Consider the following 27,744-nt stretch of genomic DNA (forward strand, 5'->3'; position numbering starts at 1 on the left):
AGAAACCCTATGCAAAACATACTTTAGGTACTTGGACTGTCTGCTCAAGGTACTGCAAGTGAAGCTGGATCCATCAGGTTGGGTGGACTGTCATTTCAGTCTCACTGGGTGTTCTCACACAGAACAACTCCACTGACCTCAGCAGAGTAACACGGAAGAAAAATGAGGTGTGTCTGACACTCATTTTTTGTTTGTTGTTGTAAAAAGTTTGATACCCACCAACATCATGATAGACCTGGCCTATCAACATCTCAGATCAATATCTGAGAAAAGTGAAATTCTGCCAGAATCTGACACTGGTGTAAATAAGGGAGAGTTTGGCCCACACACAACTAGATTATAATCACAGCTCCTGCACCACCTCCCTTCGCTCTCTGGCCAAGTAACTCCCCTGAATATGTTTCTTCATTCCTATAATAACACCTTTCCTGTGTGTTCTGAGGACTAACAAGCTAAATGCTTTGTAATAAGCTTTTAAGCTGTTGGGTGCTGTGTAAATGCTGAGTGTCTATGATACACAGATGAAGGACACATTCAGAGGAGACTGAAAAACAAACCTTCTCGATTTCTGAAATGGGAGGGGAAGGGGCCTAGAAATTACTGAAGTTCCACAGGGCCCTCCACGGTATGGAAGTAGCTTGTTTACTGTGAGGTAGACCAAGCTTGTTAAAATGACACCAAGTTTGTGCTGGTTGCAGGAACTAGTTCACTTTTCAGATATAATCCAGAGAAGTAATCAGATGGAAAGGAGTGACATGGCTTGATCCAAGGGCTGGGCACATCTCTTTGGAAGGGATGGGGTGCAGGTTGTCTGTATGGCAAGGCTTACCACTATCTTCTATACCACTGTTTGGGAGGTGATCCAGAAATTTTTTTAGTGCTTGTATTATCATTGCCTGGAGTAGTAACGCCTGTGTTTGGTCACGGCTTAGCTGATTCACCTGCTTTTTTTACACTTAGATATTCTTTTTCAAAGAGATGAACTTCTCTACAGTAGTAGGGATGCAGTTTTTCCAACCAGGACTGGATGATGTACAATAAGAACAATATTTATTTGCCACTTGAAGAGTAAACTTCACAGACAGAAACCAGAGTGCGTTATTTTTGTAAAGTACAGGTAAGTCATACTCACGAAAGCTCAGTCTAGCCACTGGCCTGCTTGGGGCCTTTGTTGAATAGTTTAACCTGCCTATACACTCATTTTATCATCTGTAAATAGAGATATTTTGTGTTATCCTCTGATAATATCCATTACATATTCAATATTAGCCTCTCCCCTTTAAGATCTGCCACCAAAGGAAGCTCTGAAAGAGCCAGGCAAGGATTCTGAGTGTTTATTTATATTATAAAATATTGATAATCATGCCAGAGCAACAGAGAAAGTCAATGAAGGAACTGAAAGGAGACTTCTTTTTGAATTCCTGTTCTATGCCCTGTCTGCATGGGAGAAACTGCAAAGGGAAAAACATAAAGTAAAAACTATCATTCCGCTCCTTTGCTCAGATAAAACTTTAAGCCTTATATGGCCATAAAAAAGGTAGCATTGAAAGAACGAGAAAATAGAGACCTCGATCTTCATATGAGAAAATTCGGGTTCACATTTGGTTAATGTCACCAAATAAAGAAATCTATGCTATTCACGTCCTCCATCAAGAAACACACTGCTGAACACAATTAAGGATCTCTCTGCCTTACCGAGCAGCCACACAACTTCATGCTGTGATCTTGTCGGATCCCGCAAGCCAAGCATGACTGGGCTGGGTCAATAGTTGGTGTGAAAATTCCCAGGGAAAGCCATGTCCCGCAGGTGTTGTTGACTGGGCAAAGTGTCCTCCTCCTCTCCATCCTGCAGGAATGTGCGCGGCAGTGCTAGGGGGCAGTGCACTGCAAGAGATGGTTCCGACCTTCGCAGATGCAGCCAGCTCCTTCGCAATACCTAAAGAACCGATTATTTGGAAAAGGAAACATGTTCAGCTGGGTGTCTTATTTAAATTTCAGGAACGAGAACTACCTTCTGCTTTCACAGATACTCACATTAGTTTATATCAGGAGCACGTTAACATCATTATTTTTCTTCCACAAGACCATCCTGGAACCAGGGGCAGAGACTGAGATATGAACTAAAGGCATGTTCACTTGCCTTCTGATCACATTTCACTGTGAGGGATGCCGGCTGCTTCAGTACAGAAGGGCTTCATCAAACTACAGCAACTGCTGGCAAAAAAAAACCACACACCAGGGTGGAGGATTGAGAGAGAGAGAGAGAGAGAGAGAGAGAAAGAGAGAGAGAGAGACCCGACTACCACCAGAGAAAAATACCCTGACAAATGTCCCATGTAGTGGTTGGTAACACTCCAGTTTTAGATCCTATTAATTCCACCATTGTATCAGTGAACTCTACACACTATTTAAAATGAGAAGACTCCTTCTTCAAAAGTGTCTTTGATTCTATAAATACGTACCAAAAAAATTCATTTGATCTGTTTCTGTGAGGTTGCAAAGGAATTATGTCACCTTCCTGTCTGCAAGCCAGACATAGGTAACACTCCATCCCATTCTCAAGCTTTTCATTGGAGGTACACCATTAAGTCTTCATCAGCTCTAACAGTTCTATACTGTGTTCAGTCCTCAAGGATCCTTTACAGATTGTGCCCACTGAGAGCACCAAGCCTGGAGCAGACAGTAGGCACCATGTGTTTCCAGGAATATGACATTATAAAGGGTTGTGGAATATGAAATCACCCTCACAGTAGTGTGGGGATCCTCCAGTCAGGCTGTGATGTGGCATCAGCTGCAGAAGAGTAACCAGGAAATATCTTTTAACAGCCTTATCAAGCTGAAAATGTTTCCTGCACATGACCGTGCTCTTTGGCCCAAATCCAGCAAAACACTAAGGCACATGTTCAACTTTAAGCACACAAGATGCTCTACTGAAGTCAACAGAACCATTTACATACACAAAGTTAAATATAAGCTTAAGTGCATTTCTGGACCAGGGCCAAAGGGCTCAGTACCATGCAGGGTTCAAACCAGGGGGCTGTGATTAGATGGTCTGACAGAATCCGGGAGGGAAGGACACGACGTGATTTGCTTGGTTCTACCTGCCTATGCCTCATTCCAAGCAATTAATTTTCTCTCATTTTTGTTTATAATAAGTCTTTCCATTTCTCTTGTTTTGCTTTCCTGCTGCTGTAGCCATTTCCAAATTGAAGTTTTGATTTTCTTTTTTAAACCCTTCTAAACTGCATCAATAGCATTAAGTGACTGAACAAAGAGATTTCAACTAGATGAAGTGCTTCAAATGGTAATAAGAGCTGGTGTTCCCAGAGCTTTGGAGGCTGCACTAAATACAGAAGAGAGTGAGAGCAATTGAAAATCACTTTTCTGTTGTTCCTTTGTATGAAGTGGTTTCTGGCTTATGCAATGCACAGTAATTAAAATGACTGGAATGCCTCACATTTTTAAGAGAGCTTTAAGGCAGCTCTGTGGCATTGCAGCCAGCAGAGTTCATGAGCAGATTCATGGCTGCAATCGAGGTTTGACGTTTTTATCCGCGTAATTTGAAGAAGACAATATCTCTGTAAACGCCTTTGAGGGGAGTTTGAGGAAGAAGGGGTAGACACAGAAAAGCAATAACATCTGCTCCCTGCATCAGCTCCTTGAGCAGCTATGGGGCAAGTCTTCCTTTTGATGAGACAAGAGCCTAACAGTTGATGTGGTTGTCAGAGATTTCATTGCCTTCTCTCACTTTAGCTTTAATGTCCTGCTCAATTTCAAGTCTGGGACAGCACTTATACATTCTCTATCTCTCACTGTAATCAGAATCTTGTAGTTCCTCCTCCAAGGTGGAACTGCACAGGAAATGTCTCTACCTGTGAGAGAGGGTTTGCATCTGAGTACTGGCCATTGTGGCTGCTGTGTATTTGTGTGTATTTGTGGGGTTGCAAGCAGCTCCCTGATGTTCAGCAGAGAGCCTGGCAGACTGGCATGTCTCTCTGCTCACAACTGGTTGCCCTCCCTGTGATGAGGTTTGCTCTGCTTGGCAGGGGTGAGGGACTATCTTGGTGCTTTTCAGTCTCCCTGGCAGAGTCCAGAATTTAATTTTCGTCTTTTCCAATTTTTTTTTTACTGAAGGTGGCTGACAACTGGTTTTCTCTCAAAACCTGGCCTGGCTTTTCACAGTGCTGATTGGCCACAGAGGAGCAGTAGAGCTGCCTCTCTCAGAAGGGGAGCTGACTGACCTGAAGACATGGCCTTTTTTGCATGTTGAGCAATTAGATCCTTCTTCCCTCATCTCTCTGCCTCTCACCAGCCTTCTGAAGGCATGAACTGAGCCTGCTTCCTCATCTCCCAACATAACCTTTCTCTCCTTCTCATCAGAGGGCACTGTCAGGATACAGCTGCCTCCACAACCCTGTGTGAGTATAGGGAGGTAGAGGAAGATCCCAGGCTGGAGGCAGTAATCCTGTATCTCTTAGACCATCCTGAGGCTATCAGAGCTGCAGTCCCTCCATATGCCAGTCCCTAGGATGTGTCACTGGTTTTAAAGCATGTTGGAATCCCCTGAAATCTCCATACTTGTGAAAAGCAGAAAGAGCAGCACCAGGGGGCTGGCATTCCCTCTTTTTGTTTCTTTAATGGGCCTAGAGGTAGTACTGGGCTGTCAGGTGTGAAAGAAGGGTCTTTTCTTTACCTGCAGAACAGGTGCAAGTGCAGGAAAAGTTGCTGTCTTGAGTTGCTTCTCCCTGCACAGCCTTCAGAAGCTTGCTGTAAGAATTAGCCAGTGTCTTCATCCCCATAGTGCAGGTGTTACCAGTCTCTCACCTGAAACTGCAAATTAAGGTATTAGTTACAAGGACAGTCTCTAATGACAAGGAGAGTGTCCCAGCAGGGAATGAACTCAGTGATTCCTGTCATGCATGCCAGCACACGATGTCAAAAGTGAGAAGCAGTTCCTCTGTGTGGAAATCCCAACAGGGGTTATTGCCTCGGCATACGATTTCTCTTATAAATCCAAACTGACTTTTTCAATGCTTTTCTTCCTGTGTTCCCAAATCAGTGCTGTATTCTAAACAGTAGCTGACTGCTCACTTACATCATGCCCTTCCCTCAGACTCACGGTCCCAGCCAGGAGAAACCGGGGAATTTCCGATGCGAGATTTCAAGGACGGATCTCTTTCTTCTCTAGAGCAAAAGGCAGCGATTCAGTTTCCTCACTCTTTTGGAATTTTTCTCCATAAATCTTGGCATACGGTGTGAGACAAAAGATGAGGGGATGGTAGATCTGCAGTCTAAGGCGAGGACTCTTATTTGTTTATTGTCTTGCTCTTCCCAAGTGAAGAGTAACGCATTCCTCAAAGGAACTTTTCAGGTCAGCAGTGTGAGTTCCACACCTAATGTATTAATGTCAGGAGTGAAAAAAATTAGCATTTGATTTAGCACAGATGTGTGAAAATAGCATTCTTTCTCCACTGAAGACAGAGGTAACAATCCACAGCCCCTCTTCCCCTTTCCTTTCATCTGACAGCCTCTATCCCTTAGCTGTGCTTTTCTGTGTGCTTCTGAGGGGTGTTTCAGTGAGAGCTACCCAGAGCTGGCAGGAACCAGAAAGGTGTAGTCTGTACATGCAGATTACATACCAGGAGTTGAACTATGAAGGTACCAAAGCTTGACCATGTGCTATGAGCAAGAAAACACCTCTCTGTAGCTTTGCTCTTAGTAGCTGTGCCACCAAATCTCACACAAGAGTGTTGACCAGGTGTTTGGCATTATCCCAAGTGCCCTACTTTGGGATCCTGGACTGCTCCAAAGCAGTGCTTCTTCTCAAGTGCCAAGAGGTTGCAGAGGTACTGAACACTTCTAGCAGGAGCAGGTGTCCAATAGTAGCTTAGCACAGCACATTCTGTCTTCTCCCTCTCCTTTTCTCTCCCTCTCCTCTTTCTCTCCCTCTGCCTGCTCTCCTCTCCAAGGTAGCTGCAAGAAGAGATTGAACTCTCACCACACAAGCCAGGGAGGCAGAAGGGTTCTCCCTAGACATCTAGCTGAGGTCCGTGAGGAAAGTGCTCTCAAAGTCATGCAATGCATGGGAGGAATCTACAGCTTTAATCATGGGATAATTAATGGAAAACAGTAAACAAAGGGCTGAGCAACAGCAGTTTCTACCAACAGAGCTAGGACTATCCAGCAGACTTTCCCCAGCACCTGACAGTACAAAAGACAGTAGATAGACAAGCATTTTATGTGCTTTGGTTTAAGCTGTGTCTTTATGTTCCCTAGAGTACAGCACAGCATTTTTTAACCAAAATCTTGCTTCCTTTTCCCTCAGTTCATGTTCAGCAGAACCACCACAAGACCAGTGAGTGGAATGGGAAGGCAGGGGTGGATGTTAGCTCAATGTCAACAAATCCTTCGTGCAGCTAGGACAGAAGGCACTCATCTGGTCTCCCTTTCCTCACAGGACAGCTGAAGGCATTTCAATTCTCCCTCCCAGTTTTGAGATTGAATGAGCTTTTGCTGGAGAAAACCTTCTCCCATTGATATTTACATAGTTATTTTTGTGCCAAAGAAGCAGGATCATCAAGAAGAGCACAGTCTGCCTCATGAAAAGAGAAGGAGCAAGCTGGGAAGGGAATTTTTTACTTCATTTGAAATTGATTTTCCCATCCAGAATAAAACTTCACCTTTGAACATCATATATAGTGGCAATTTAGCCTGGAGAGGCTGACATAGCATAATCTGTGTATGAATGTAAACAATAGCACTACCAAGAGCTGGCTGGAGAAAACCAATACTCACTCTTAGTGAATGCAAGAGCATTTCTTCCTCCTCCTGCTCCTCCAGAACCTAACTCCTTATGTTAGACAGTGTCTCCAAGTCCCTTAAGGTGTTTCCACAAGTATCAATGCAATTACTTTTAACAATATTTTTATTCTTTTTTCCCTGAAATTATAATCTGAAGGATTAGGCAGTCATAGTCCTTTGGTCTTATTTTGAGAAAAGGCTTTTGAAAATAGGAAGGAGAAAATAGGAGAACCTGGTGCTGCCAAAAAGTCCCACTTTATTCCATCAGGCATTTCTGGGAAGAAGGAGGGAGGGCAGCTTTTAAAGCCATGCCTGTGGCTGTATGTAAGGGATAGTTCTCAAAGGATTCCTTTAATCAGATTCTGAAGAAGATGGGCTGTCTCTTTGTAATTCACTCCATGTCTTATTCTAAGGCCATATGCTCTGGTCACGTGAAGATTTACAGTCTCAAATTTACTGGCCTCAGAGAATCTGAAAGAATTATGCAAGAAATCATGTTCCATCATAACTGAGGCCTCACACAGCCGTGCTTCCTAAAGACTGCTTCTAACTCGATATATGGCCCCTCTAGGGCTTTGTAAGCCCTGCTGGGGAAGAGGGAAGGGGAGGAAAAAGGGGAGCTGCTGATCATTGCCATATGTGAGAAACATCCCTGTCTGCACGTGGGTGTGACGTCCGTGTTGTCACAGAGGCCAAGCTCTGCGGAGCCCCCCTGTTTCCTGTTTCCAGTCAGAATCTTGCTGCTGGAGCAGGAATCCCATATCACTCTGTACTGCAGTTACAAAAGAGGAAAATTATGGCCATTGGAGGGGGAAGAGGCGGGGGAAATCCTCTTAAATAGCTATGTAGGATGTCTGGGCAGGGATGCGAGCCAGGAGTCTTCAGAGGCAGTAGAATAAGTGGGAGTTTAGCAAACAACCATTTTCTTCCTTTGACTAGTGCTCCTCAGAGACCTCAGCACTCCAGTTCTCATAGCTAATTTTAGCTATTTGTGGTTGGCCTGTTCCTAATGTTCCTTTCCTATCTCTCTCACACACACTGAACCTTGGGATACTCTCTGTGGGCTGACAGATGACGTGAAAACCTCTAATCTGCAGGTCAAATATCAAAAAATGAAGTGGGATCATGAAACTGGAAGCATAATTTGCTTTTTTTCCAAATAAGGGAGATCTATTCATATTAGAAGTTCTTAGCATACCAAGTTTATGAGGTTTTTTTTAAAGTATATGAGGGGAATGACTTATTCTTTAAAATTTTATGGCAACCACCAAAGATGTCCCATGGACACTGCCTTTCCTTTGCAGACTATGACTGATACGCTTTCATTATTTTTTGGCGCTGCTCCTTGTTAGAAAAACCAAAACCACGTTGTCCCAAACACTGTACTGATACATAACAGGCAGGGCGAGTCCCTGCCAAAGGGCATCGAGTACATGTTAGAGAGGGTTTAAAATGAACATAGTGGCAATAAATGGGCCATGACAGGAGTGAAGGAGCTGGCAGCATGTGGCATTTGGACTGCAGATATCACCTTCATGGAACTCTGAGTCTTACCTGCTTTACACTCCTGTGGTGAATTGATGTCAATGCTTTATCGACCATGAAATTTGCTATACAGTTCGTGATGAGTCTGATGTCCAGAGGCACCACAGGGTACAAAAGAAAGGTAAAAGGGTAGGGATGACTCCTCCTGTCTCAACCAAATTTTCCCAGAAACATGAGCAAGAGGTGGCTCTTTTTCTTCCCCGAAATTTCTCCTGGATTCCCTGTCCTGATTGCCCCTCCTCTTCACATACAAATCCGTAGGGGATGCTCTGCAGGCACAGGGTGTATGCTCCAAGTGATGGAGGTGTGTGACTGTGGACAGTAAAAGGGCATATGGACCCTGAAGGCATCTGGAAGAGATGCTGGCTCTGTTCTGCTCTGTAAGAAAATTCAGTTCAGGGCCTGGAAATCAAGTCACAGACCTTCTTTTCAGTTGATTGATTTAAAAAGTCTTAGAGTCAGGTGAGGAATCCTGAGAAGCTGATTAGGAGGAGAAAAAAAGTAGTTATTATGTCTCTCAAGGATGGAAATGTAGTGTTCCTTGAGCTGACAGAGGCCAGATTTACATTATTAATTAGACAGACACCTCTGGTTTTGTGTTGGACCAGATTTAAAAGACTGAGTAGGGTATCTTGGACAAGACTGCCTGTAGCACCCTGTTCCGGCTGGCAGGAAGCAGTAAGTCTGCACATAAAGCAGACCTCATGAGCTGCTTTCCTGGGAGCTCTGCTGGCTGCTGAAGGTCCCTTAGTTTTTCAGAGGTGTTGGCAGCTTGTTTGACTTTCAGACAGAGGTAAATCCTGCTTAAAGTGAAGGAATGAATGGGGGGAACCTCCCCCACACACACCCCATCTACAGGTTGTCCTAATAATCCCTGAACAGATGGACCTGGTCATGTGTGCCCTTGAAACTCTATCTGTTTTGGAGGAGTAGTGGGTGTGGTGCTGTGGGCATGGACAGATATATGTGTTGCCTTTCACAGAGAAGCTCACTGTCCTCCAAAGACTGAGTATCAACAAAATTCTTCCTGTGGGGACTTCCAGTTCTGCCTGAGCCAGCTGTAAATTCCTTTGAGGCTGAGACTAAGAAAACTGGAATCCTGGGAGGGCTTTGGTACAGTCCCAAAACCATTTCCACTGAACCTTCCCAAAAATATGGTTTCTCTGACCCAGGAATGTGAGCTCTGTAACAATGCAAAGCTGAAGCCCTAGACCGCTGGAATTAACCAGTATTAGCTCATTGCGTCTTTGCGCTCCGTCTGTCTCAGCTAATCTGAGAATCATTGTCCCTCTGGGAGACAGACTTTGTTCCATTTTTGTGTAGCACCTGGCACGATGGGGATGTTAATATTGGAGTGAGGTGCTACCTCTATATAAAAAAAATTTAAATTTCGTGGGACCCCTAGTTTCTCTCTTCGCTGCTTTTGAGTTGATTATTTAGGAGTAGATAATCATAAAGCATCTGAATGAGCGCAGCAGAGCTAACGGCTGCTTCAGCCAGGAAATGCCTGAGGAGCAGGGAAAACAGACTGGAGTATAAATTGCCATAGCACAGTAGAACAGAAGCCATAAGCTGGTACAGACTGGCTGACGCAGGAGACATCAGAAAAGTAGTTATGTACACAGAGAGCTCCTCCGCTGGTCCCAACAAACCTGGAACAAAACTACATTTGCTCTACAGCAGGTGGAGGTCCAGTCCTCCAAACCCAGGACAGCTGGCCATCCTGACCACCGGACCTACCAGCTGCCTCCTCACTTGCCAAACCTTCTGCTTTTGCATTCTGTCCCTCACCATCTGTTTGTCCTTTTTATGGGAGAAGTCTCTTCCAGTTGTCACCCTGTTCGTGAACCAGTTGAAATATTTGCCTCCCCTACCGTGACAAGTTTCCTTCACATTTTTTGTGCTTCCTTGCACGATACAATTTCTTTTCTGAGCGAACATTTGCAGCCTTTCCCTTTTGAACACAGAGGTTCTGGAGTGACATAACACCTCTTGGAGCAAATGCATTCCCTAAAAGCCTTCCCCATGATGCTGAGGCCCCAGTTGTCAACACTCTTTCTTCCAAGGATAGAGAATGTAATCCAGGCCTCCCTCCCTTGCCTGTGCTTTCTCCATCACAGTAAAGTCACCGGTGAGCAGCCAGAATAGCCACCAGCATGCCAGGAAGGGCATGTCAAGGTTGGGAAGGAAGAGTGGCTGCACCACATTGTGTACCAGGCATGCTTAGTTGGCAGATGGTCCCTAAGGAACTGCTGGATGCTGGAGTATATTTAGGGCAGCTTCTGGGCTACTTGAGCTCACACTGACAGAGGTAAGGCAAAATCATGCTGCTGCACCAAACTCCTAGGGACTGTCATTCTTCCCACCACTTGTGAGCAAGGCCTGAGCAGAGAACTTAGTCCCACATCACACCACTACACACAGCAACTTCTCTGCCTCTTCCTATCTGCCAAAGTAGCATGGTGGCAGTTCTAGTGAAAACTTTCTTCTGGAATGAGGAAAAAGATAAAGAAGAGCCAAGAGGTTTGCTGTGCTCACACTCTTCTTTGCATCCTAAGCTAGCCCCGCAGACTGACATAAATAATCTTATTAACTTGTGCTCCCATGAAACACACACAAACACAGAAGCAGGGAAGGCTGACAGGGCTGTTCCCAGCTTTAAAGCAGCCCTTTGGCAGGACTAGACTGGTTGGTTTTTTTCTCCCCAGATGAGAGGCTGGTCAACACCACCCCTAAACTCACCTCCACCCCCAAACAGCTGTTTTGCCAAAGGGTGGAGAAGCAGACCTCCTGACTGAGGGTGGAGCAGTTTGGAGGGGAGGAAAGCAGTGACTTCACTTCTTATTAAGTAATAGCAGAGCGGGGTGTGCGTCACTCTGAAAAACAAGACTTTGGGTGGGGGCAAAGTCTCTCTGCAGCATCTTATGCATGGAGCCTTCCTCTTTGTGGGAAATGAGCAGAATACAGCATTCTGAAGAGGGAATTCAGAAAATCAAGTATGTAGTAGGTTGAGCACCTCATAATCTTACTTAAGGGGTTCCAAGAAGAGCATCAAGGTGAAAGGGCTCATAATGGTGAAGGTTGTTTGGGCTAGACTTTAGGAAACACTTTGCTCCAGCAAAGATAGAGAAACATGGGAATAGATCGAGTCCCTGTGAAAAAAGCAGCATGTGGGGGTCAGCTTTCATAGGGGGCAGATAGCACTAGAGTCTTGGTACAAATACCAGGGAGGTGATGGCAGAATAGACAAAGGTGTCTTTGTGATCACAGAGTTACCTCCAAGGGGACTGCTGTTCTTAGGTTGGAGACAGCCTCTTCCCACCCTGTGTTAGTGAGCAGGTATCACAAGATCTGAACCTGTCTCCCCAAATAATCCTTTCCCTGCAGCTGACTCCATCAGGGCTGTATGGACAGCCTCAGGCCAGTCTGTTGCATTCTCACTGCCGAATTCAGTTGGCTTCTGCCAGTCCTGACTACTGCTGAAAGAGTCTCTCAGGCTTGAGAGCAGCCTGGAATGTTAGACATCATTCCAGGCTGTTCTGAGCAACACAAGAGTAAGAAGCAGTCTTGGACTCCAAAGGCTTCAAATGTAACAAATATTTTCATACTGCTGACACTGTTCATACTGCTCTGAAAGTGCAGTTGCCGGAATGGCCATCAGAACAGAAGCTGTTTCACAGGTGGCTGTGGGCCAGCTGTAAAAGGCCTTCCCAAAGGCTCTGTGCAGTGCTTATGGCATCATCAGAGTGTACCTCTGGCCCCACTTACTGTGGGGACATAACCAAAGGCACTTATTTCCTCTCCTAGGCCTCCCAGGTGGAACTTAGAATACCTTGGCAGTGTCCTAGAGAGACATGGCAGTGTAGGGGCACACCCACCTCATTCCTCTGGCTAGCACAGGGAACCACAATGCAGGCAACAGTGCTGGCATGTCCTTCACTTGTTGGGTATTTACCCAGGGTCTTGCCTGGGCATGTTTGACCTTAGAAGGTCAGGCTGTTGGGTTTAGACCTGTGCTGCCACTCACATGAGGTATTTTATATCCAGTTTCTCCACACCTTTCCATACTGCAACCACACATGGTGAACACATCTCAGATGCAGTCAAGAATTCAGACTCTCCTTAGGAGAGGTCTAAAAGCTTCCAGGCTGCCAAGGGCTCAGGCCCTTTTTGTTTTTCCTGTATATAAACTGAAACCCCAGTTTTGTGATACCAACCTCCCAATGGCTCCTCAAGCAGACTTTCACTAGAGGCTCATCAAGTCTGCAAAGAGCTCAAGCACATGTAATAAGCAGCTTTCCTCACTCCTGCCTCAATAATACAAGAAGGGAAAGATAAAAAATTAAGGAAGGAATAAATGTACCCTTCCTGCCAGACTGATTGACAGCAGCAAGGGCAGTTCAATTTCATTAATAAACAGAATTTTGTGTTCCAACTTCCAACCTGAGAAAAATAAATTAACTGAGTGTTCAGAGAGCCCTACTTCCTTGCTCACAAATCATAAATGGCTTAGCAGAACACCACTGTTCTGCAAATAAAGAAGGAAAGGACAAGGGAACATAAACAAAATAACAGGCATCCACCAGCTCCCAAAATGATACTTGCCAAAGCCCTTTCTCTTTGCTTGCTGGCACAGCTGCTAGAGCAGACCATTGCTCCCCTGCTCTGGAAACACTCCACTCACAGCTGACAGTTCAGGGGGACTGCCACACACCTGCTGAGTAGCAAAGTCTTCCTCAAGCTGGAGCTGAGATAGGGTAGGAACCCCTGACCAGTCCCTGTGGGTTGCTGCCTTCTTGCAGCTATTCTAACTCCTTTAGCAGCTCCTCTTAAGTGGCTCCAGCTAAGCATCTCCCACCACCGGCAGTTAAGCACTCCTAATCCTCACCGGGTCCTGGCTTTTTGTTGCTCAAAGACAACGTCTTCAACAGACTTTCCTGGTCCTCTAGTTTGCTGTATTTTTATCAGCCAAGAGTGCAAACCATTACATGAATCTAAGGGTGGTCATCTACTGTGGCATAGCTAGTCCCAGCTTTTCACACTTGGTCATCCTCATTATCCTCATTTTTATGAGGATAATGGTGATGTTGTTCTCTTACACAAATCCTCCCATATGTGCTAGCATATGTTGATCAGTATTGGGCCCACCTCTAGGCTTTTTCAGCTCTTTTCTCTCCAGCTGAGGCCAGTAGAGCAATTCTGTCCCTATAGCTCTCCATCCCTCTGGGCCTCCTTGCTGGTCAGCCAACAAAACAGGAAGGAAAACACAGTGTCCAAGTTAGTTTCTTGTACCTTGCAGTCAGCCTGAGCCTCTCATTAGGATTCACTAAAAAATAGGAGCTGTCCTATATAAGCCTCAGGGCAGTCCTCTGTTTATAACAATTTAAGATCCTACTGCCATATCTGTGCCCCAGACAAATGAACTCAGAAAGGCTAAGGGATGCTAGTGAGTTTGTGAGTTCAACGCTTCTCCACCCCTTCCCTGTTTTCTTAGACCAGGCACTATTCCCTCCTCAAACAAGGGAATTAGTAACACTAATGGGGGAATGTGTCACCCCTGCATGCTGAGTATGACTCAGAGTCAAAATACAGCCTTAGCAGCTGAGAGCAACAATAAGTTGTGCTCAGCTTTTTTTGGCTGCACCATCACTGGAGCCCAGAACAAGGGCAGTGATGTCATGACCATAGACTTATTGTGTGAGTATCATATACAACACTATAAGCTCTCTGTGATCTATTACTTCCACATTCACCTATCTTGGGGCATATATACACACAAATAGTTGCCAGAGCCAAGAGTAAGTCATTTGGAACAGATTATTTTATTTCAGGCTTTTAACAAGAATGCTTGTCAGTCCCAACAGGCTTATTCTGGAGAGGTAGTGCCTAGCTCAGTACTGAGCTATATAATTTAGTCAAGACCTCAGCTATAAAGACAGAAGTTTGGAATGTAGAAATGGGCAGACAAGAATCCTGCTAAGAAATAGCTTACATTTTCCTGACAATTAGCCATTGTTGCAAGTATTTATATAAATGAAGAGTTAGAAAAAGTTCTGCAGCAAAGAACAAAATTACTCCCAACCATTTTCAAGAAAATTACTTTGTAGCATTTTGTGTATTTGAACAAGACTTTTCTCCATTAGCCTCTGAGTGGAGTGGGGGATTGTTCCTTCTTTTCAGAAATGTGCTGTGTGTATTAAGTGATCTGTCAAAGGAGCCAGTACAGGAGGGGGTGTGGAGCTGAGCATACAGTGGCAGTGTAATCAGAGGCCAGCCCCTGGGTCACGCAGGCAAGCTCGAACTCGCTGTAACCTGCCTGGAGCGCGTGCTGATAACCGAGGCTGTGGAGTTCACAGACAAGCTGTTAGCAAGCATCCTCAGCCCGGGAACTGCGCAGGGCTGGAGCCTGCACTGGGCTCTGAGCAGCCCACACTGCTGTTAAACCCAGCTCAGGTAACCTGAACTTCGCATGGATGGGGCTGCAGGAGCTGCTGTCTGCTTTCTGCAGGGACAGCTGTGCCAAGAGTGGCAACTCCCTGCTTTATAAAACTCTTCCATAATGTATTGCCAGGTGCCTCAGGTGACAAGGCCTGCCTTTGTCCTGTGTTATGGGCCCCTTTCATCATTTGCTGGGTTAAGGCAGGATTCCTCTGCCCAGAAAAACAGGGGAAGCCCTGAGAATTCATAACACAGAATCTTATCTCAAGGGAAAAGACAGAGGCATGTGTGTAGAGGCTTGTTGAACTACGCATTCCTCTAATAGTTTCCCAAAGCTGAGCACCAGTGGGACAGTCACACACTTTTCTGCATGTTCCCAACAGGCTGGAGCCTTTATCTGCTGGGCAGGCTGGTGCTGGAGTGCTGCCAGTCTCCCTGGAGAGCAGCTGTGGCCCCTCAGTTCCTGTGCCTCTGCACTGGGCAGCAGATTGGCGGAAGCTGGTGCAAAGCTGCCTGTCCAATTAAATTTGTTATTTTGCAAAAGGATTTAGCTTTGTTTGTTGGTTATTACTAAAGAAAAAATCCTAAGCTGGTGCTTTAACCTGTTTTAAACCTTTCACAGGGCGAAAGAATCTGGTTCCTTTGCTTCCAAGCTGTAAACAAGGAGCAGAAAGCTAAGAGAGGGCAGAGAAAACAAAAAAGTTTTAAAATACTATTTTTCTTCCCTTCTTTTTATTTTCCAATCAAAAATTATTTTAAAATTTCCAGTACTAAAAGGCTTCCCCATCAGAAGGGTTGCTGAACTTCGCTTCTGAAAAAATCTGACAACAGGTCATCAGCCACCATCTCAGACATACTCCAGCTCCCACACATACCTGCTGTCTCTCCAGGGATGTGCTAGTAAGCCCATCCAGAAGGGTTTGTAGATTATAAAGATGATGAGAGATGTTCATGCTTCATAATTTTTCCTGTACAAAAAAAAAAGCAAAGGAAGACAAATCAAATAAACCACTTATTGCAAGAAAATCTGTCTATACGCAAGATTCACTCTAGCTTAATTGAGCTTGTGGCTGACTATTAGTTAAAACAAGACATTTTCAGTTGAGAAGGTTGTAGGTCATCAGGGACTGGTAGGCTACAAATGAAGATGACTGTAAATGTATTGTTTGAGTGCAAAAGCTACATTCAAATACTACTGTAGTCGCAAAGCCAGGAATTGCCCATGGATAGTGCCCATACAAGGGTTGACACTGAAGTTTTAATATCTTTCCTCTGAGCCATGCAATGTAGATCATTTGTTTCACAGGATTCCTGTCACAGAATTCCGGCAATTAAAAAAATAAACTTACTTTGCTTTGTCCTTTTGTTCGATGGATGAACTTAGATCTTCTCTAGTACATAGGATTTAAACAAAGTTCTAAGAGCAGAATGACTAAAACCCCTTTTGAGATCATGACATACAGCAAGATATCATATCTAACTGTTTCAGAAACATCAACAGATTTGTTTTCACAGCAGTACAGTAGATATTACGTGTTTTGTAAATGAGAGGCTGCCTGCTGAAAGTGCCGAGTCAGAAGATTTGTGTACTTGATATGGAATGACAAGGACATGGATTTTCAGTTTCTACCATGCTGCAGCGCTTTATATTCAAAGTCCAGGTGCAGTTGGAAGTGTTCATTCCCTTTTGCAAATTAGTTATGGCTCAACCACTCAGGGGCTGCAATGCCAGCTTAAATAGCCTCCACCCTGGTCAGCAGAGCCCTTGCCTTCCCACCCTGGCCCTACAGTGAATCTCAACACATGCACACTTTCAGTTTGGGGCCTGTTCTGCAAATAGGATCAGGGAATCAACTCATAGTAAAAATAACCCTTCTTGGCCTCAGAGCACAATGTGGGACTGGAAGCTATGTCAGGCTCGCAGAAAGCAATGGATAGCCTTATCACAGTCACCCATGGGGAATCTGGCTAACTTGCCCAGCATCACTCTGGATAACAGGAACACTGGCCAGCTCTGCAGGGCAGCAGTCCATCCCTTCAGTCCCATGAGGACTCTTGCTCCCTCTGCAGTCCCTTTACCTCTAGTGACCACTGCCATCTACTTTGCACAATGCATGGGGCAGAGGGTAGTCCTGAGAGCCCTTCTGAGGCTTTCACAGCTGTGAGTAGCCATCAGGTGATGCTCAAATGTTGCCCAGGTAACTTTCATCCTGGATTTCCTAGGTTTCTAAGCACTTGACTCCACAACCATTACAAATTTTTTATGCAGGCATTTTGTGTGCAATATACAGCACATGTAGATGTTATTCTTAGGGACATGGTTTAGTGATGGACTTGGCAGTGTTAGGTTAATGGCTGAACTTGATGTTAGAGGTCTTCTCCCACCTAAACCATTCCATGATTCTGTATGTCCTCATTTAAAGTAACCTGAAGTATTAGAAGAATGAGTAAGGGAGGAGGTGGGTATCTGGACAGTGCTGAGGACCAGAACCAATGCTTTCTCCTTGTTCTTTATGCTAGATTATTTGGAGATAAAGGAGTTTGGAGGGATTGCCAGCAAAGGTTCCTCGCTCTGAGAACCTGGCTGTTGCTGTAAACTGCAGAGCTGAATTACCTGTTGGTTCCTTGCAGAAAAGCTGCCACATACCAAGTGCTGCTACTATTGGAAGCAAATGGTTACTGTGACGTCCAGCACAGGCTCCTTCCTAACCCAGGACTACTGCAAATATGTCAGAGTCTCTGCTGGACACACAGAGCATGCATGACAGGCTTTGCTTCATGTCACTGCCTAGCAAGATATTGGTTTTGATCACTCATAAGGAGAAATACAGAAAAGTGACAGTTCCTCTGCAAGTATTCCCATCACTGGGATGGTCTGTCTAGCTCCCCTCCAGTAGGACCCACTCCCAGACATAAGCAGGAGAAGTCTCAAGGCCTTTCTGACATCTTCATGACACATGGGACATCCTCATGTGTCCTGCTACCTTTCCTTTAACCATTTCAGCAGAGGATGGGGCAACGGTGTCAGCCACTTCACTTATACTCTTGTGCACTAAGATAATTCCACCAGATCATTGTATCTGCTTTAGTGACGATCTGTGTAACTAAAATGGCATAGAGCCAACTACTGAAGGGGCTAAAACCTGGCACAGGACTAGCTCTTGTGACATTCACTAAAGTAACAAACTCAAACTTCAGCTGGGTCATCCTTAAAATAATCTCTTTTGTTTCTTTCATTACACCTGATCCAAACTCCTCATTCCCAGTTTTTAGACTCAGAATATCTGTGCCTTCCTGCTCCCGGTACTACTCCAGTCTACCATTACTTTCTTAGAAGGACCTTCCAAGGCTTACACTTCTGTCTTTGTGCTGCACTGCTTCCTTCTCTCCCACTCCAGAATCTGTGGGGCAGACTCAGACACAGCCAACTAGCTACCCTCAGGGTCTCATGCAGCAGAAAGTCATTGTGGGGCACACTGTACCAAGCAAAGTGACAGCAACCCACTTCCCACTTTCTGAAAGATTATCAGCAGTTCACAGAGGGGATGCACAACTAAAATAATCCAGCAACATGCCAATCCCACTTACTCTGAGCCATGGCACTTCTTCCAAATAAATAATCTTATTGGGTGGCAGCTGCACCATTAAAGGTGTATTATCATGCATGAAAGATTTTTCATGCTTTTTCTACCTGAAACAGGCAGCTCTTATTTCCCATACAATTGCAGCCTTCTCATTCTCTTTTCCGGTGGCTCCTTAAAAGCCCTGAGCAACTGTTTTCCACAGTTTGATATGTCATGCCCACAGCTCAGATTTTCTTGTACAGTCTGCAAGATACTGAAAGGCAAGCTTGGTACTTGGGTTTTCTGTGATGACCTCCCCAAAGATATTTCTGAGTTAATAACCATAAAGATAATAATGCAAATAGCAGGAATAATGATAACTACAAGGTGAGTGGTAAAATTACACTTGAAATGAGCCTTAAATTTGAACAAAATGTAGTAATATCCCTTCTGGAGAAGCCAGAAGCACTCTCCTTTTGCAGGATGAAAGGAGCTAAGGAATGTGCTGGGTGGCACTGAATCCCTGTCCTCTTGGGCCTTTAATGGGTTTCCTGCTCCTGGAGGTTCAAAGAGCAATTACAGTCTCCAGCAAAAGTACAGCAAATGGAAAACAGATTCTCTGGCTTTCACTAAAATGCCAAGAAAATAACTAATGAAAAGATGGAGGCCTCAAAGTCACCTCATTGCAGCAGTTGACTGAGCTGAAGGGAAATCTCCCTCTGTTCATCCCCAAGGCCAGAGGTAGTCCCTGCTGTGGGCAGTGGGTGTTGGGAACCCAGTTTGCAGACCTATCTCCCTGAGGAGGCTCATGTTAGTGGAGAGAGATGATATCAGACAGCTGGAAACTGCCTCTGGGCTCCAGCTCCTTCACCTCTTTGTTGGGGGTTTGGTTTTGTGCCTTTGAATTGACTTTTGGAGAGGAACAAAAGCAAGGTCAGGGTAACTTCCTTCACTGCAGCAAGTCATCATAAATATGGAGGTACATATCCAGTACAAGGCAGCTGGATAAGCAGAGATAGGGGCTAACAGAGGAACCAGCTATAGCTACCATCAGCCTGGTAACAAATTGGCTTGCTCAGGCCAAACAGCCACCTACCTGGTGCAGGGGAGGAGAGTTGTGAAGACAAGTGATGGAATATGGAGAGAAAACACCCTTAGACTGAGGATAACCCTTCCAGAGAGCTGCCTGGATATATGTAGCACAGGAGGTTAGTACATCAATGGGGACTAGAGGCACAAGTGCTGTGAGCTGCATGCTCATCTCCTGTGAGGACCTGCACAGACACACAAGGTGGGCTCCAACAGGGTGGAACCACACAGGAATTTCCTCAGGAGGCTTCACAGCCAAGTGCCTAAGACTAAAAATTAAATCCACAGATACAGCAGGACTGGATTTAGGACCAGCAGAGCACATGTTTTTTTCCAGATCAGGGCTTTGATATAATAAAAAATATGTATAGCCCAGGATTAATTAGTGGAAGCTAATGTAAGTACATGTTCTGTATAAAAGGCAGCCTTGCAGAGTTTTCTCTTACTTCTGGCTCTAGAAAATGCACTCACATGACCAGTAACTCCTGCAGCATCAGCACACCATAGCACTGCTGTGTTGTGAGAGAGGCTTCTTTTCCCTGAGAAGAGCTATTGCTCTACCAATAGATTTCTTGCTTGGTATTCAATAAACTCTGCCACACAGGGCAAATTGAATAAGTCTGTCTGAAGTGAAAAGCCCTCCAAGTTGCTTTGCATCATGTTTCATTTCCACCTCAGATTACTTGAGATTAAATCCTATCGTGGGTGGCAGGGAGAAATAGCTAACAAGTCTGAGCATCAGCAATAATACCAACTTTGTGCTCAAACAAGGATGCTCAGTATCCAGTGACAGTACAAGTAGGTCACCCAGCCAGCTTAGCAACAGGAGGAACTTCTCCATTAGGTCTCAGTTCTGGCACTGTTCAGTCTATGGCACTCATCCGGGATGTAGCTCAGCCCTGCAGTTCCGCAGGTGTAGAGAGGAAACTGTATCCTCATAATTAGTCAGTAGTGATGAAATAATTGCTAAGGATTTCTTTGGTTATCTTATATTACAAATTGATGCTTCCTCTAGTTTTCCTTACTGTCTACAGAGGAAGAAGGAATGCATTCTCTCCTAACCATATGGATGTGTAATTCCCCTTAACCTAACAGGAACCAAAGAGAAATTGAATGCTAAAGAGGACTGGTAAGGAATGGATGATTGAATAAAAGGCCCCCTTATAACAGTTCTGACCCGGATGTGTGAGGTGATCTTAATCCCTGACCGCCTGCTAACAAATATGGACTACAGGCAGAGAGTTTGGATGTGAAATATCCAAATCCAGAGCCAGTCACATTTGGAGAGTAAATGGCTTTTTTTGGTCCCATCTTTTCACACCAGGAAGAACACCTTGCAGTCAAAACAAAATTAAAGGTTATTGATTTAATTTGTTCACCTTTTGAAACTCTTTCAATCTGTCTGGGGAGGGGAAATAAGCCTGTTGTAATTAAATGTTATGACAGAAGGCCAGGTAACTTTTGCTAGAAGATGTTTTGACTTAATGTGTTTGAACAACACAAGGTGAAAGTAACCTTTTCTCACTGCAGTTTGTTAGGTCTGTAGACATTAGCTAGCAGTGTCAGCTCACTGTCTCCACTGCAGGCCTCATCCCCTTCCTTGAACTGCACAGTCGATCTAAATTTCAGTTTTTGTAGGTAAGGAAAGAAGCAATAGCAGAATGGGAAGGAAAAAGCAACGATTTTGAAGTTTCCAGTACAACAGAGACACACTATCTGCCATAAATGCCTAATTCCAGTTTGAACACAGTCTTTCCTTTATCAACCCCCTACTGTTGCAAACAGTCTTTTTAGAGAACCTCTATGAATAAATTTAGGAAAAAATACTCTCAGTGCTGCTTTAGAAATGCCTAGAAATGGTAAAACTCTGCTATCTTCTGGGTTCTTCAATGCCAAGGTTGGAACCAAGGATTTCTAGATGGTTTAAGAATCAGCTGGACCACAAGACTGAGAAGGTAGTGATGATCAAAGGCTTAGCATCTGCTCACACCTAATAATAAATGGTGTGCACAAGAGATTGATCCTGTGGTCCATATGCTTCAACAACAACCTGGAAAACACACACATGCACCTTCAGCATATCACTGGAAGATGCAAAATTATGACAACTGACATACAACTGACATCTTCAACTGAGAGGCACCTCAAAGACATAAGGATTGTAGCAATAGAAACCTCATGAAGTCCAGTAGACAGAAATGCAAAGTTCCTCACCTGAGCTGGAATGACTCCCTGCATCCCTACACACTGGGAGGGAACTGGACAAGATACTGAAAGTCAGGGGGTTACAGTGGATTTCAGGCTGGATGAACTGATCATGCATCGGCCCCACAAGGCAGCTGTGTTCTGCACTACATTAGGAGCAGCATGGCTGGCAGATCTAGAAAAGTTCTTTTCCCTGGTGCCTGACACTGATGAGGCTGCATAGGCCACGCTGTCCAGTCTGGAACATGCCCATTGCAGAGGGATGGGAGGAAGCTGGAGAGTGTCCAGCAGAAGTCTACCACTCTGACCAGAAGTGGTCAGAGGCCTGGAGCACATGATTGGCAAGGGTGTGTTGAGGCAGGTGAAGGGAAGGCTGATCAGACAGCCTGCAACTGCCTGAAGGGTAATTACAAGCACAACAGATCCACATTTTCCTCAGCAGCATCAGGTGATACAACATTGAACGAGAGCCACAGGAGCTGGACATTAAGAAGGAAATTCCTATTAAGGTAGCACAGCATTGGAACAGAGGGGCCACAGAGGTCACAGAATATCCAATTTAGGCAGTTTTCAGGACACAGCTATTCAGAGTTAGGGCTGGCCAGATGATGTACTGGCAATAGTACTTCTGTGAATAATTGTGGGTGGACTAGATGACTTCTACAGCTGTTCCAATCACAATATCTATTGTTCTGTGACTCTTTACAGTCACTAGTCAGTGATTTTGACAAGGGGATTTCCCAAAGTTCATTGCACAGATAGAGTTATTTCCTAGCAGGCTTAGATCATTGCATGCCTGACAGATATTTTTCCTCTAAAATATGGTGAGCAGCATTGTAGTTAGATTTCCTCATGCCAAGCAACATGATTCCCATTCATTATTCTGACTCTAAGTCAGCCACAGATCATACTTGTATAGAACTTGAGTTTGAGATGGATGCTCTTTGGGACTAATATTGGCATCATCTGCACAATCAGCCTCCTCTCTAATCAGTCCTTGGTCAGAGAGGACCTCACCAGGCAGTAACACAGGATTTTAAATCTTATTAATCTTAAGTGAGGTTTTGAGAGCAAGCTCAGACCATTCTTGATGGTCAGAGACACCTTTTGGATTTTCTCTTTAGTTCTGAGAAGCTATAAAGATATTTTCAGAGGTATTCAGCCACAATAAAGAGATGTTGCCACAAAAATCCTGAAAGCAAAGGGTCAATTGACTTCAAATAATACACTGTCACATAAAAATACTCTGAAGGCCCATGCCTGTGTCCCAGATGCATGTACACCATACCTATGCAAGAAAAGGCACTTATTCATGTGACAGCAATACAAGAATCATTCCTTGCTGTGACAGCTAAAATGGGAATGCCAGGTCCTCTTTTTACCGGTGTAGTCTCTTTGTCACAGAGTAGTATCCTGAGAGAGTCCTGGCTACAGACACACAACAATGACAAACAGCCAAAGTCTAAATCTGGTAACAGCAGCCCACATTTCAGTCAATGACCCTTTAGTTGAAAAGGCTGACTGGTTCCAAGGAAAGGGAAAACACTCAAAGTGTTGCATTTTTACAAAGAATGCAATACTTTTACTCCGCTGTTTATGACTAATGTATCACAAGGAGTTGGAGCTGCTAGTTAATTTGTAATAGTATTTGTGAATCAGAAGAGGGACAGCCTTGTGGTTAAGGCTGGACTGACATTCAGGATGTCTGGGTCCAATTCCTAGTCTAGCATAGATTTTCCTTTGTAAATTTTGGCAGGCTGCATAATCTCTCATCCTCAGTTCCTTGCCTACAGTTTTTTTCCTCCCCTTGGCTTTTCGGCCGTCTGATCCATTTTAGTTGTGAAGTGTTTCTGTAGTTTCTGACATCCAGAAAAGTACAGAGTAACATGTATGATGTAACAAACTATGCTTTGAGCTGCAAATATCTCTAAAACAGCCTAAAGGCTGGTGGTGTTTGCTTCAAATAGCAAACAAACACACTTGAAGAAACCAGCCTGGACAAGTGAATGGTTAGCAAACAGGAACTACATTCAAAAGTTAATCGTTTATAATGAATTCTGTTAAATACTTGCTGCTACTGTTACTTTTGAAACCAGTACCAGCACAGACATATTTACGACCATTTCATGCCAACCCATTTTAAGTGATGGTACATGTTTCCATTGGTATTTCTATCACCTGTACTGTATTAAAAAAAACCAAGTATTTGAGTTTTTTTCTGATCATCAAATGTGAAGCAAGAGTTTTATGTTTGACATTTTAAAATATTCTTTACAAATTGCAACATTCAAGTGCTTATCAGTGATGCCTCCCAGGGATGATACCTCTATCTTTCAACATAAAAAATAGTTTTAAAATTGAACCTATTGCTGATTAGGTTGCTCTGCAGCCTGAAATTTTCAGGGGTTGATTGAAATGTCAAGAAAATACAAAAACAAATGTGGACATAATTATCTCTATCTTAACTGTCATATTCCAGAAGAACTCTCTTGGCACCAGGAGGTCTGGATTTAAAGAAATAAAATCAAGAATAAGCAAGTAACATTTTATTCACTTGGCTCTTTGGACCTCAGAATGGGAACACAGATCTCAGGGTGATAGAACTAAAACTTATTTTTTATTCTACCAGCAGAGCTCTGTACCCTTACAGGCATGCCAAAAGCTGTCCCTCCAATAGAGTAAGGCACACATATAAATACAGAACAGGAGTTTAATTCAAAAACAATGGCAGACTAATGTATGTGCCTGGAATCAAAGAGAGAAGGTAGATACCTACAGAATTAGATACAAAGATGCCAAGAGAAAAATTCTGACAAAGAAAAGCTTCTGGTTTCCTATCAGAAATGCAATAATCAGGGTAAAATCCATGTACAGGTCATACGAGTTTTTCGTACTAAGCAAGAAAAGACAGGATCCACAAAGTCCAGCGATGCAGTCAGGTGAGCCCTCATTGAAAACAGTCTTTGTGCATGCCAGGCATCTTTCATTCTGAACTGGGGGAAGCCATAGGTTGGAGTTAGTGGGACAGTGTCTGTTCTGGGAAACAGCACAAGCTGGAAAGTTCTCCAACAGTCCTAAAAGGCAGCAAAACCAGAGAATGAAGTGGGGCTTTGACCCCTAGAGGAGATAACGTGACCCGAGTGGAAAACAGCTGCATATGCATTAGCTCTGCCTGCAACACAGAGAAGGATCCCAACAGAGGTCATTGTGCCCAGCAAATTGCAGCTCTTCATTATATACAGCTCTGAATGCAGTACTCTGCCCTTGTAGTTATAAACCACAAAGCCTGAGGGACAAAGGAACAAGCCCCTGGGGAAGCTTTGCAAAATTAGAGGTAGGAGGCGATGGACTCAATGAGTTTCCTAAGACTTGCTGTGCTACAGTGAGAAAGTCTTGCAGAGATTTTGGACAAGCATGCTGAACTCTGAAAAAGCATTACAGGGCCTCTACAATTTTCCAGAATTTACCAGAATCTGAGGCCCTATGAGTTGGCCACTCTTCTACACCTTATGAGCTGATGAGGACTTTTTCCCCCTGAAGCCTTTGAAAGCCATTAAGAAAGTAAATATTCCCTGTAAGTACCATTCTCCCCTTTCTTTAGTTGTGTTTAGAAATAAAGCAGATTCTCCTAGCAAAAAAGCTTGAAGAGAAGCTAAGGTTATATAATCCTTCTGCATGATCCTAGGCTAGCAGCAGAATGGTACAGCTCAGTTTTGAGGCTCTAGGAAACACCAGCTGAATCTGCCACCTCAAAACATGGGAAAACAAGAACTGATGGGCTCATCTGAGGTCTCAGCCTCCCTGCTGCCATATGGCACACCTAACAACTTACCAAAACAGCATTGTAGGATAAAGAGAAGATAGTACAAATAAACAAAATAGTGTACTATAAGAACAATGAGGTGGAAGGGCTAGATTAATCAGTTAGACCTTTCCTGTAACACAGCCATCGTTTCAAGCTCTCTCAGTTCTTGGTGAAGCAGCTGCCAGTGTTGTTTTAGAGACACAATTTGCAGTTTCTGCTGGCCTGTGCCCAAGACTGTCACAGCTGGATAGCAAGGCCTGACCCCTGCTTCCTCAGGCCACACAGCACCTCCAGGCCACTAAAACGAGTGCATTTTAGCCCATTAACCATCCCTACAGGTTACTTCAGCAGGCCACCTGCATTAACTTTGACAGCCACTTTTGGTCATCAGTAACACCTGTATTTTAACAAGAACATGCACAGTTTAGACACACACGCCATTCTGTCCAAAGAAAGGGTTTTTTAAAACAATGCATTCTAATCCATCTTTTAGACTGGATTTTCGCTTCCCTAAAGTACAGCTATTGCCTCAGATGAAGGTATTCAAGCTCTTACTCTGCATGTTTAGGTACCACTGGTTTGCCCAGCCTGTGGCACATAATTAAAAACCACAATATCCCTCCCTTTTATATTTGAAACGTTTCTTTTTAAACTTCATGATAAAACCTAAAGTGCCAACTGAACAGACTCAAGCCTTCCCATGAATCCCTTTCTGTCACATCCCAAGATGATGAGAGGGGATACTGTCCCCACCAGACCACACATTTTTCTCAGCAGAAGGATCTTTATCCCCTTCAAACTTGAGCTAGTCAGCTCACAAGGAAAAGCCTGCTTCAGTAGTTAAAAGCTTGGACAGTGTTGGTGTTACAACCTCTATAAACCAAAGAAAACTCCTTCCTGTTAATCTCTGCCATGGACAGTAACAAGGGTGGTTACATTACATGATATTTACTTGCTGGGAAACAGGCAGAGGACACGCACGGATAAGCTTTTCACAGAGCTTATACACAGCTTCTGTGCTTGTGCCAGCTTTTGGAAACCACTCACCAGGGCTGGCTTCGAGCAGGAGACCTTACTTCTGGCATTCCCAGGATGATCGTTTTTGTCCCACATCTGATTTCTCACATATCGGAATGTCATAGAAGATAAACAGATACAGCAGAGGACCACAGTGGGAAACTGCCTCACCCAGCTCGTGAGGAGCCACCAGAAATCAGCCTGTGTCAAAGCAGCATTGTTTTGACTCAGACTCTGAAGTACACTGTGGCAGTCTGGTCAGGGCCATGCCTTCATCCTGCCTTGAATGTAAACATGCATGAGGCTTCTTTTACCACATGTTTTGGGAAGCATCAACAGCTCTTGGCAAGCAATAGGAAAGCAATGACTGAGAGGCTGCTGGCATGCTCCTTAAGCTGATGTCATCTTACAGTCAGACTAGAGCTCTGGGTGCATGCACTTAGTCACACATACACAGAGCTACAAGTCACCAAACTTTTGTTATGGCTAAAAATTAAATTAGTTATGTTTGGCTGGGGAGTTCTCCCTCCCTCTCAGAATCCTTGCAGCACTTTCTTGTTCCAAATGGCAAGGCAGCTGCCCCCTCAGAGCACCCACCATCCAAACACCAGGATAAATCTGTCAGGGAGCAGCAGGAGCAGGGCTGCTCCTTAAAGGGAGGTGAGCCAGGAGCCAAGAGGGAGCCTTACTAGCCAGGTCCCAGTCCCACTTTGCCAGAGAGAGGAGAGCCAGACAAACCCAGAGCTGATGGTTAAGTCCAACCAAAAATTCAGGTCAAAATGCAGTACAGCGGTGATGGGACAGGTACTGAGGCCAAGCCAGAAAGTCAAGGAAAAGGATCAGATCCAGTGCTCACCAGGCATGTCCATAGTGACAAAAAGCAAGCCATGAAGCTAAACCAGAAGTTTACATCCAGTTCAACAGGCTTCATAACCAGACAGGAGCAGAGCCATAGCTGGACAGGAGAGTAGTGCTCCTCCAGTACGGATCAAGCAAGCAATGAATACCCAGTGGTGAGCTTAAATAGAGCTCCTGGGCCCATGGGTGTGAGCTCCAGGTGAGGTGTCTCAGGGTCATTAGAGCCATTAGTGAGCTCAGGGCTCTGAAAAAAACAGAAGCTTCATTTTATTTTGCGTGTCAGATAATAACCTGAGGAACATGATCAGGCTGAAAACTGTAGGTCTCTTGGGAAATTCCAGAATCAGGGTTGATTGTACAACTTTCTTTGCTTCCCTTATGCTTATGCATCTGTTCTCCAGTCCTTGATTACTGGATCACATA

The 27,744-nt window shown here is 44.4% G+C and overlaps 1 protein-coding gene and 1 long non-coding RNA gene across 6 annotated transcripts in view; one reads left to right on the top strand and one right to left on the bottom strand.

The window, feature by feature from the left end:
- Positions 1 to 27,744, top strand: part of SYN3 (synapsin III) — a 236,808-nt gene that overhangs the window by 153,802 nt on the left and 55,262 nt on the right. The window lies entirely within an intron of this gene.
- On the bottom strand, positions 1,069 to 27,439 carry LOC138104122 (uncharacterized). Of its 5 annotated transcripts, XR_011147943.1 has the most exons (8): positions 27,320 to 27,439; positions 26,494 to 26,664; positions 15,660 to 15,752; positions 5,096 to 5,393; positions 4,694 to 4,830; positions 2,035 to 2,214; positions 1,696 to 1,936; positions 1,069 to 1,451 (listed from the first exon to the last, which is right to left on the bottom strand). It is a non-coding gene; the product is annotated as an uncharacterized lncRNA (long non-coding RNA). The 5 variants fall into 5 exon arrangements; XR_011147944.1 differs by having other exon boundaries at positions 1,069 to 1,936; positions 2,035 to 2,211; XR_011147942.1 differs by having other exon boundaries at positions 1,069 to 1,936.

The sequence above is a fragment of the Aphelocoma coerulescens genome, chromosome 1A (assembly GCF_041296385.1).
Source record: "Aphelocoma coerulescens isolate FSJ_1873_10779 chromosome 1A, UR_Acoe_1.0, whole genome shotgun sequence".
Classification (NCBI taxonomy): domain Eukaryota; kingdom Metazoa; phylum Chordata; class Aves; order Passeriformes; family Corvidae; genus Aphelocoma; species Aphelocoma coerulescens.